Source organism: Rhyacophila brunnea, unplaced genomic scaffold, assembly GCF_057557595.1.
Source record: "Rhyacophila brunnea isolate RB1 unplaced genomic scaffold, BYU_Rbru_1.0 scaffold_6, whole genome shotgun sequence".
In the NCBI taxonomy this organism is placed as follows: Eukaryota; Metazoa; Arthropoda; class Insecta; order Trichoptera; family Rhyacophilidae; genus Rhyacophila; species Rhyacophila brunnea.
Genome location: NW_028233276.1, coordinates 34944771 through 34957576, shown reverse-complemented (window position 1 = coordinate 34957576; position 12806 = coordinate 34944771).

Here is a 12806-nt window from a genome sequence, read left to right as displayed (position 1 = left end):
AAATCCACCATTTGGAGTTGGTTTCGCGAGTTTACAATAATTTAAAATTTTGGATAGAAAAATACTGGTCCGATAGAGAACGTCGACTGTCTAAAAAAAGTGGTCGAAATATAATTTGTGTGTAGTTTCTCTTAGTATATAAAATTGACGTGATTTAAATATCTATTTTATACTACTTCAAGAGCTTTCTATATTATGTAAGTTGCTGAACAGTTTCACTGTGATCCATATTTAAGTTAATTTCATAATAATATTTGTTATTGAACGACTTGCATACATATTACTGGAACTTAGATAATAAAATTCGTATGAACGTTTATTCATCAGTCAATGACAGTGTCTGAATGAGTGTGATCAATCTAATGGTCGGCCAACTGAAGAAATGTTACTTGATTCCACTTGACACATTTGGAAAAGAAACTATTCTTAAGTATGCACATACATCTTTTGGCAAAAGAATAAATCCTCAAAATCACGAAAAGATCTAGATGTGGCATTACTATTGTGATTGTCACGACTTTGACTACAACATTGGTCTGGTTATCGGTGACATTAAAATATAAATATATATTTTTGAGTAAGTACCTGAAACGATTGATATAATATATTATTATTTATTGGTTCTAAAATCCTGTACGGATCTTGGCCGTCTCCTGCGAGAAATTATTGTGCATACATTGGGTCAAAGTACTGGGATCATATTATATACATAAAAAATAACACGTGCATTTAATACAGCCAATACTTGATGGAAGTTGGATTTATATTTAATATTATAATACCTTGGGTATACTAAACTGGAGGGAAGCGGCTTTTGACATTTTTTAGATTTTTAAGAGATTAAGTTATTACGCCTTGATAGTAATTCGTAATAATTAAAAAAATGTGTTTATCTCTAATTGGTAATCATTATTATTATATTATGTAGGTTTATATTTATATAAATATTATTATATGAACTGAATACATAGATGTTGAAGAAAGCCTTATCTACTATAGGGAGCCTAAATATATGATAGTGCAGCTCGCACCCGTGGAATAATAGTGGCACAAGTCCAAATTTGTCATTTTTTAGTTAAGTATGCAGAAATGTTCCTAGATATCATTTCTATCCGCACAAATAGCGACATAATTCTTAAAAATATAATGGTGGCCTTAAAAGTATTTTTGACATTATCATATTATAACATTTTACTTGAATTCAAGCAGAAATAGTAGCACAATGATCATTGTGCCATTGTCATTGAGGATAAAATTCAAAATGAGATGACTCAAGTGTGCCAACTTCACGCTATTATAAAGTAAATTTAAAAAAAAACTGATTTAACAAACCAAAATAAAACAAGTTTTTCGAGTTGTACCACTATTATTCCCCGGGTGTGAGCTGAAAGGGGGGATTCATAGTCTACTTTTTAAATTATTTAACACTATGTTGCAATGTGGATTCATTTATAGCAAAGTTGACTATTATTGCTAGCATCTATCAAAATAATACTGCAAGCGATTAAACTAAATTTTAACAAAATTCTAAATTGACTGAATTCCATAAATTAATATTGTTGTTAGCAATCGATAAATTGACGAATCCGTATGGGTTTGATTGGATGAATGAAATGCGACGCAGGCTATTCAGAAATGATTGGTTCTGAGATGAATCGTCAAAATGGAATTGAATCATAATATTATTTATGTAGGCTACTTCTAGGATTTAGAAAAACATGTATAGATATTGCCAAAACATTTAAATGAACAATCAAAAATATTTCAAATACGTAGGATGTCATTTATATTGAAGTTAAAACAAACAAATCGCCATGTTTCAATTCCAATATGGCAGTGTATAAAACATTAATTTTGCTTTGGAAACCAAATCTACTACTTTAAAAATGTTCTAAAAATACAATAAAGTAAGTACTGTGTTTAATATTATAATTTTATATGACTATTTTTATAGGCAAACGCTTCGACTGAATACAATTATAATTAATTATGTGAGATTTGACGAGCTTCGCATTCGTCTTGTTAAATCTATATTGTCTATCCGGTCACGATTGTATATGTGGGCGGATTTCCCAGACACACACTTATATAATAAATTATAATTTATATTCCAGTAAGAAAAACGAATTTCCCACGGCCGTTTTAATTCAAATAAATGAAAACGCGTGTAGAAGATTTTAAGTGTGCTATTAATACGAATAACTTATTTTAAAAAGACACCAGGCATAATAATATTATGTTAAAATATGTGTCGGTACATATTATTTTCAATTTTCTTAGCAATGTTTGTTCTATTTTTTAGAATCCTACGTACACAGTTACATTATATATATAAGTATGTATGTTTAAAAATTTCATTCTATAAAACAGTGTTTCCCATTCGCCGTTCCGTAGATAATTTATACCGGCCCGCAAATAGTTTTCTTGCCCGATTTAAATTTTGCACAATTTTTCAAAGATTCCAAGTAAGTCGTCATTCAAAAAATTAAATATACAAATACTATTATTCTTCTAATGACCCTCTGGTGCTCAGAGATAAAAACAAACATTGCCTTAGTTTTTGATATTACTAAAATCTCTTAAATTATTGTCTAGATTTTCGACTACTTACATATTTATATAAAAATACTTTTTGTCAGTAATAAAAAATAAATATAGAAACCAAATGATCGTTAATGTAGGAGTTTGGCTTTTCGAAACAATACTAAAGCTATCAACTATTCTAGCAAAGATGCAGCAGCAGATTTCGCAGAATTTATTTACAGATCCGTTTCTGATTAACAATAGAATTTTCATCGTATATATTTTTTTGTGTTCACAATTAAACTTTTATAAGTATGTTATGACTATCAGCTATAATGCAAGGTATAAAAACAAACAAACAAAATACTATATCATGAATAATAGTTTTTATTTTGTGATTAAGGTACGCAAATGTAAACAGGTTAGAGAATACTGCTGTAAACGGCTATTATAAACGTGATTCACGCTTGAATATACACAATATTTAATTGTGTAGCATAGCATTATTCTATAACAAAATACATATTTTAAAATAAAATAAGCCTCAGAAATATACCAATTTCCGAAATGTTAAAAAAATCTTGTCTAGACTGGTATTCAAACATGCATCTGTCACTTTCTGGGTTTATACTCTTTACCAATTAACAAGTGCAAGAAGGGCAAAATTTGGATCACTTCTATAAACAACTTATAGTGGAATAACTTAACCATAAAATTTCGCAGATTGTGATTTCTTCTACTGCGCACAAATCACATAGGGTAAATTAAATTATTGTTAACGTTATTAATTTTGACTGCTCTTACATGAACCCTTATCCATCGTTTTCTTTCGCTCGGCGTCCGCTATAACTACGTCATATTTTCTGTTAAAATTATCAAACTTCATGCTTACGTGGTATAGTATTTTAAATTTAAATTACAAAAGATGTAGTTAAATCTTAATGAAAAACAGATATCGTAATCATACATAAGATGGTCATTGATTTAATTGCTAATAATTGGTTATGAAAACTAGTACATATAGTGAAAGGTGTGTTCAAAACACATTTTTCAAATAGATATATTTCTGGAAGTTTTCAAAAGTATGTAATAATTATAATTCATCGTGAAGACATCTATTAAAATATGACCATGTTGTCTTAGCACTGTATGCTATGCAGAATACGTATAAAAAGTTTAGTAATTTTAATCTGAAGCTTACAATAGTGGAATTGTGACATTTATTTTCACCTGATGAATTTATAATGAGGTTTTGCAATTATTTCTAGTTCGTTACTCACATAAAGCTGATATTTAGTTTCATCGATTTCACTAATCCCATTATGGTCATAAAACAGCGTGTGATCTGTTGTCATATTGGATTATCCCTAAGAGATTTTATATCATTGTGTTCAATTGCATATTAAAATATCTATTTATGGATATAGTAAGTGGCATAAAACTTAAATTTGAAAAATTAATCACACTAATATATTGATCGATATTATTTTCATGTAGGTTCGATAAGTCTTGTCTAGCCGCCTTTTAAGAGGATTCTTAACAGATTAACATTACAACATTTAAAAATAATGCGATGGAATTATTAAATATTCCCTGTTTACTGAGTATACTATATAGTCCACGTTTTTAATCCACAGAGAGGTACAAAAATATAATATTAAATATTGAATTCTCCAAAAAATATTTTTTAGTCGATAGTTATAACACCATTACATCGAAGTCTCGTTACCGGAATAATGTAGATAATGGGGTATTATTATTTTATAATTACTACCCTATCCTGTCACGGCCCAGCATAAGAACATAAGGCAAGCAGAAGATCATGATATTTTTCTCGGTTGAAGGCCTACTATATTCAAGCCACTGCACGAAACTGTGTATTTAGATCATTGTGCCAGTTATTGTGTTATGTTTTCGGCAACGGAAATCCTTACCAACGGGCCCCGAACCTTCACAAGATCCAGTGGAAGGTTTATGTTAGTAATAAGACTCGATGGATGTTAATCTTCAGAGATGTTTATTCGTCAATACTCAATTTACAATTACATGGTGTATACATAAAAGGGAAAGAACTCAATAGAGTTCGATCCGCAGTGAAACAACTCGGTGAGCAGAGCTGAATTATGTTTGAACAAGTTGAATGGTTGAATTGAAATGAAAATGAGTTGAATGAATCCAAAGATCATTTACAATAGTATCAATATGAAATAGTAAGAAAGTAATATTAGTGACGCTTAGTTCATGTACAAGGGGTTATATGTGTATAGTAACACAGCTAGATAGGGTGGATAAATTGGTGTTGATCAATATTGTAATATTGAGTAGGTTCATTGTAATAGTAGAAATCACACCGATCAAATATTCTTAACAATAGTACATTATTAGTAACTTAGGGTGTCGATGAATCAAACAAAAGACAATTAATTGTCATTGGGGAGATATCATAGAGAGGGGAGTTACAGATACATAACAATTGTTTAGACTTGGAATACAATATGATAAACTTAAGTAAACTTAAGAAAATTATAATTATTTTATATTGGAAAACTGGTTTGTAATAATTAATATATGCAATTAAAAATAATTATTTATTGCGTACACTGCATTCAAAGTTAAGCACTATTATCAGAACTTGCCATTCAGTGCCGAGGCCGGACTATAGATAGTATAGCAATTATAGCATGATTGAAGGCTGAGAGTTGATCGGTGACGACTATTATGAATGTCGGAGTACATGTCCCAGTCAGGTATTACATCCACTCGTCTGTGGTGCAGTCTTACCAGTGTACCCTAAAATCCTGAAATATATGCCACGATTCACGAACATACATGAGCACAGGCATTTGGATACTGTGATGCGTAATATTTCATTTTTTTCATTCTGACCATGTCCGATCCTAATAAGATCATATGTGCTCCACAGAGTGGAGGTTTGTATTAACAGATTTTGTTTTTACGAGAAATGGATGTCAGCCAATTGCTCAACCTATTATGTCCATACACCAACTCAAGCTCACATTGAAAAATAATATGTGTATTTGCCAGACCCAGGATTCGAACCTGGGACCCACGACGCTATAGGCCGACACTGAACCGGGCGGTCATCATGGGGTAATTTTATGCTCTTATAAACGCCACCCCAATTTACTACTTAAGTATTTACGTTATTGACCAATTTTGAAAGAAATTAAGAAATAGGTACTTCATAAATTTTAATTAACTTGACCGATGATATGTTTTCTATCTTCTATCAATCGTATTGTAAAAGAAGCATGTTTCCGTTTTCAGAAAGAAAATTAATAATACATTTGATTACTTACAATTCATGAATATGTAAAGAATTCATACGTATTCATGAATTTGTATGTCTAATTTTGGTTTCTTTATTGGAAGAGCGAAGCTAAAAACGTACGAGTATTTTATTACAAGCTATTTAGTTATATACCTACTTGCATACGAAACCTAATATGATTTTTACGAAGTCGTGAAGGAAAACGGATTCCATCGGAAAAATAGTTCCACATTGCCGTTCATAGTGTGCATTTATATAAATCATAAAATCGTTATAGTAAATACACGACAGTATTATCGTAGTAAGTATGAATATATATTTATGTTTTCATTCTCTTTTATGAATGAAACTTGTATTACAATTTGCTATAATACGATACTTAGACTATATGGATACAGTTTGTTTTTTTTATTTTTATTATAATATGTACAATATACCTTTTGTCATTTATTTTTACATTTACTTTTTGACGATAGATGAGGTGGATATTTTCAGAGGAGAGTTCATTTATTGATACGAGAATAAATAAATACATTAATAAGGATGACAGCGTGACATTATAATCGTGGATATGGATGTACTGGTGAGATCGATGTGATCAAGAGATTGATTATATTAATGAACTGAGAGACTTGATTCGAGTGGAATGACGGTTGGGTATGTCGAGTGAAGGACTCGTGACGGTAGTAGTGCGTCGCGGACTCGATGAGTGAGTGAGGATTTATGGATTGTCCTTCTTATTTATACAAATTCATTCCATATATTACAAGAGATATTACCGCAATTAACAAATCATTACGACCCTACTGTTCTAGTTATGATTGAGGAAATGCTGACAATCATTGTCGCTCTAGTAGTATGCTGAGTAGTATGATTGCTTCACTTTTATTATTATTATTATCGTTTCTCTATATAATTTATTATTTCTCTATAAAATGTACCTAATGAAGTATTAAAAAACTAAAAAAATACCATTATTTTTAATATTTTAAAAAATATATATTGATTGACTGGGGACTGAATTGGGGGAATTGACTAGATATTTTAACATTTAAGGTTATGAAACATTTTTTTTTTGTTAATTTTTACGATATTTGAGTTTTGTATGTTGACAAATGTTTTGTGCTATAAAACGGTCTACGATAACTAATCCATAAGATTATGACAACAAGAAGTGTCCATCCACATAATTATTTTACTAAAATATTGATTTCGTACCTTTTCTATTTGGCGGAACCCTTGAGAGGGTTTTTATAATCTCACGGAACCGCAACTTGGATGATACACAATATTAATGTGTATCAAAAATAGTAAGCGAACATTTTGAAATCTTCTCATAATCCAGGACACTTACGGACATGGCCCCCACAAGGTGGGGTCTGACAGGGCTCTAGCCTAGGGGCCCGGCGTGCTGCGTCAATCGGATATGTGAGATAAACACACATCATAAATATGCTCTAATAGTTAAAAAGTCGCCTGCGGCGCTATTTCACGACGGAGTTATTAACATTAAAAAATGAGATTGTAAGATGCAATAATTCAAGTAAATGTATTAAAACTGCAAAAAATCGCTAAAAATAAACTGAAGGCCCTTACTTTTACCCCTGATACAATTTGGAAAACGCTTATGTTGTGCATCAGACATGCTATTAAAATTAGCGATAGGTAGGGGGACCCGTCAAAGATCATAGCCGGGGGGCCCGCTTTGGGATGTGGGGACCATGCTTACGGACCACTGAAAATAGGAGAAACGTTTTGTGGACTACCAGTGCAGAAATATTTTTTTATTTATTTATATGTATAATAAAATATGATCGTGATGTATTTCGTCACGTAAAACCATTAATCTATTTTATAAACACAAACACAATGCACAAAAACTTGCAGGTGCACGTGTTTTGAAGATTTTATTGAAATTTTTAGCATATGCATTTGGACGCCAAAAATTCGCTGAATACAAGAAATTGAATGTACACAATGTATGTATTGAATGGCCTTTTGTTAATCCTTTAATTTGCATACAATTTATCCAACTTTGTAAATCGTTATGTACATTAAATTGACATTATTTTATTGCTAACACGAAGTTTTCGGTTGATATTCGATTGATTTAATCCGTATCCTATAAATCAGGAGCGTGCGATCGTGTCTATTAGCCGTACATTAAAAATACTACGGAACCATTGAAAGCCCGCAGAATTATCCACAGCTAATACTAGTATTGCCTGCACGGGAAAAGGATTTATCACAGCGCGTGTTCAAAGCTCGGGACAAATGGAATTTCATTTGTCGCAACACGAGAGGAATGAGTAATAAATACAACAATAGTTAGTTGTTTTGGCGAAAACATCTAACAATAATAAAATTTCCTCCACGATTTCGCCACAGGATACAGCTTAACTTGAGCATCTTCTACCCCTCTTCACCAGTTATTTATACTATAAATCTATATACTTAAAAATATAATATTTTTCAGCACAATCTTCCCTCTTCCCATTAGGTCCTTTCCACCCATCTTTCCCATGAGGACGCTTTCTGGTACCCGGAGTAAAATAATAGAATATAAAAATACGTATTATACATCTAAGCCAGGGTTCAGTAAACTTTTTGAGATATAAGAGCCAAATATGAGTGGATCGATTTAGAGGCTTTTCCAGAGACACATACCTTTTGTTTTATCCACAAGTTTGGCCCTCGAGTGCCAATAATCACAGAAATGGTTCTTTAAGACCCCCAAGTAATACTTAGGTACAAAATGTTCAAAAAGATAAACTTGGGCTGTGTTATTTATATTCCAAGACTTGAACCCACCCACGATGTTCGAGTGGTAAGGTGTCGGCTTATAATAGGTCCCGGGCTCGATTCCTGGGTCTGGCAAAATTATCCGTATCTGGCAATTAATATAAAAGAATGAACCTAATAGGTTGAGCAAGTGGTTAATATCCAATTATTGTAAAACTGTTAATACAACATCCACTTTGTGGAGGCCCATATTATGATCTTTTTAATATCGAACATGTTAAAACTGAACTTAAAATGATACATATATCTATAATATACGATGTACTAAAAACTTAATATTCATACATCTCTGTACCGCTAAAGACTGATTAATAAAGGTCATGACTAGGGATTCCAAGCTATTTTCGATACCTATGAATCCCAGGATTGATAAACATAATCCCGGGATTTCGGGATTGATTTGTTTTATCAATTTTTATGGAAAATTAAATAAAAACGAAAAAATACTTTTAATAAAAAATAACTACATTAGAAATAAACTGAGTTTGAATGAAGTTTGATTTATACCCATGTGTAAGTTGCCGATTCATTTTATTTTTTCACATAAATTATTAAAAATTGAAAGATTGGAAAAAAACAATGCTTCGATCTATTAACAAAGTTATTCCACCATGATATCATACGTTTTAAGGCAGTTTCAGATTTGGCTGACTAATTAGATTTATGAAGCGGAAAGGCCATAAGTACGCCATGATTATTTGCTATGCTATTTTAAATCTCGCCAATCCCTTCATTAAGTCTTTACTATCAGAAACAGCAATCTCCTATTAAATTCACATTATTATTTATATTACAATATTATTTACTCCGTCAAACTTGTGTATTTCCAAGATTGAACGTATACAATATTAACAATAAATGTCTTAAATAGTACAAATTATACTAGATTTATTTTTGACCGATGTAATCAATATTATTTGTAAATATAAAATTTTTATATAAACAATGGAAAAAATGCCAATCCCGGGACCAGTCCCGGGATCCCGGGATTGTCAAATTGTAATCCCGAAATCCCGGGATCAGAATTTTAGCTCGGGATTGGATTCCCTAGTCATGACTCATCTATTGTAGATAGAATTATTGTATGGGTGCTGTTGAACCGAAGGTTTTTACTCGTGGTCACAAATGTTCAATGTCATAATAATGAACCCAAATAAACACTTGCATAATGTATAAAACAAACATTATGGAAATGGAATAAATAATATTTGAAATAATGTTCCATTTTTTTTAAATTTGTTTATTTTTATTATTTTAATGTGTTCGATTAATTTCAATGTTGAGCTTTTTTGACATTATTTGAATATAAATTCATTTAATTTTAATTTACACCTACTGATTGATCGAACACAATTTTATTCACAAAAACGACGATTTAAAATAAATGTATCATCATCAGCCAAGGTAAATTCACTGCTGGATGAAAGCTTTCTTCCTCCCTAAACTCTTCTCGGTCCCTAGTTCTTCGATACCGGATACATTCAGACAGATAGATTGATTATTATCGTTATTTTTGAGAAAATTTGTCGTTTGAATTCGGAACTTTTACAAATAACTCGATAAAACTCTACAAACTGGTAGATACCAAAAATGTGGTCTATAAGCTTTATAAGGTAGTTTATAACCTTTGCAAGTTTTGTCAATATAAATCTGTTGTTTCTTTTTTTTAATTATATATGTGCGTTAAAATTCATTTTATTATTCATTATGACATCCAGGTCACGTATTTTTGAGCTGCGTTTCAAGGGTTCGACTCCTAGTTTGTATTCTGTGTTGATGGGGTTCATACTTCTGGAGAATGTTATTAACGAGCATTTGTTGACGTTTAGATAAAGGTGATTCAATTGACAGTATCTATACAGTCTATCTAAGTCAGATTGTAACTCAATACAATCATCGACAGAAGAGATATTTTTATATATTTTTGTGTCATCTGCATAGATGGAAACTTAAGGAGAGAGAAAAAACTTATTTGGTTATTTTTTAAGCTATTAAGAAAATTTAAAATGACAGATTGTTTATTTTATCAAAATAGATATATAGATACATAGAATACTGTGTCATAAAAATAAAAATATAACGATTCGTTTATTTTATATGGCCAAATTTGAGAGTTACCAAAATTGCAAGTAGAGAAATAATTTTGTTCAATGGAGTTATCTATTTTAAGTTAATTACACTCATTGTAGATGTAAATTACAGATGTTTTTTATTATATACAAATTATTATTATTTAAACTAATTATAATGATCCAATTATAATATAACAACAAACTTAATACTATAACAGTATTTGAACAGTATATGAACGCGACGGAAAAATTGGTATCTTCTTTAGTTTGTATAAAAAGCATAATATCTAACACATATCTATAAAAACAATGTACATATTTTTATGGATAACATGATTTGTACTCACAATTACAAGTTGAGAATGTTTTATTTATATTATTGACAGAAAAAAACAACCTTTTAAACGATTTATTTGTGGAGCTGCTTACGAACGACACGCTTCTGATAGATCTGGATACAAAATAGTGGAGTTATGTATTTTGCAGTGTGTATTTTGGAGCCCAATGGAGTTGACAAATTTTCTTGGAACGTTTTTTCGATATATTTAAAAAAAAAAACTTGGAATTGTCAAATTTATACAGGACATGCGCAAAGCATGATACAACAAAATGGCATCATTAAGTCATTTTCAGCAAAAAGTGGAGTTAGAAAATTTGAATTTTAAGCCATCGAATATATTATAAATATAATATGAATATTTTCCTGATATTAATTACTATTATAATGCCTAAGTTATTATATATATTTTTACTATTACAAAGAGTTGAATAAGCTTGTAAGTCTGTCTGAGTGTATAATTATTTATTCAGTTCTCTCGGGTTTGAAAGTTTACGGTATTGCCATGATTCGTTTTTAAATCGCATCTTTTGTACGGGAATAATTCCGTGTAATGGTAATAAATAATAATAATTACAAGATAAAAAAACAACTTTTTTTATGCAACATTTTTAAATTTTCTGTTGAATTATTATGCTCAATATGCTCAAACTTGTACTTGATATGAAGTAAATAAAAAACAATCAAACAAACAAAAATATAGAATACTGAAATGTCATTTTGACATTTCATTTTAATTTCCATAGTGACGCACGTATCTATTATTAATTTAGTTGCTAAGACAACCCCCTTAGCAACCAATAATAATCTTTTACTTTTTACGAATTTTTCTGAAATAACTTTCCATACAAAACAGAATTAACTGAAAATGAATTCAATTCTGCTTAAAGATGGCCAAAAGTATTAAAAGAATGCATTGGCATCGTGTTCTGATATATTCTAAAAGTTTCAAATGTCTAGCTAGTCGGGAAGTTAGTTAAAAATCGATTGCAAGATTTGTACTGGACAAACAACCACAGGACAAACAAGAATACGAGCTAATAAAAACGTTGTAAAATTATAATTAAGCATATAACAAACAAATGAATACTATTAACTGAAAGTACTCGATGAAGTTTGAATTTAAATTCTAATCGATTTAAGTTTTGTATTTTTCTATTTGAATCGTTTTTTGCGATATAGATTTCGCTCCTAGGCAACTTTAGGCACTAACCAATAGTAAAACTACTGACTCAAAATATAGTTAATTACTATTTATATACTAAATTAACATATTAAAGTATCATATATGACGTATAGGTACTTACTGTGTTTACTTAAAAATGATGCGTTGTCACGATAAGTAAATGTAATATTATATCATATCAATTTTACGCTTGTCTAATTGGTATAAAGTATAAAACTTAAATCAATTAGATTTTTTTTGTTTAAATTTCACACTGAAAGAGTACGAAAAATATGTTTTAAGGGTTATTTATTGTCCAACTTTTTACTGTTATTTTTAAGAATATACGTTTCTTTCGTATTATTTATATTGCAGGAGTTTTTTTTTCACATCACCTTCACACTCTTCAAGAGATATATATACTGTTATGTAGTGCTGCGCGGTGAATTATTTGCCTTTTATGCGTTTTTTTTTCAGGCCATTGCGTGCTTTCTTTCATTACCCGCTTTTTTATGGCACTAGGCGCGTTTAGTGCCCATGAACCTCAATTTTTGGCACTTACATTATAACAAAATTATGCCTAATATAACAACAAGGTGATTATTTTTTGAGAGT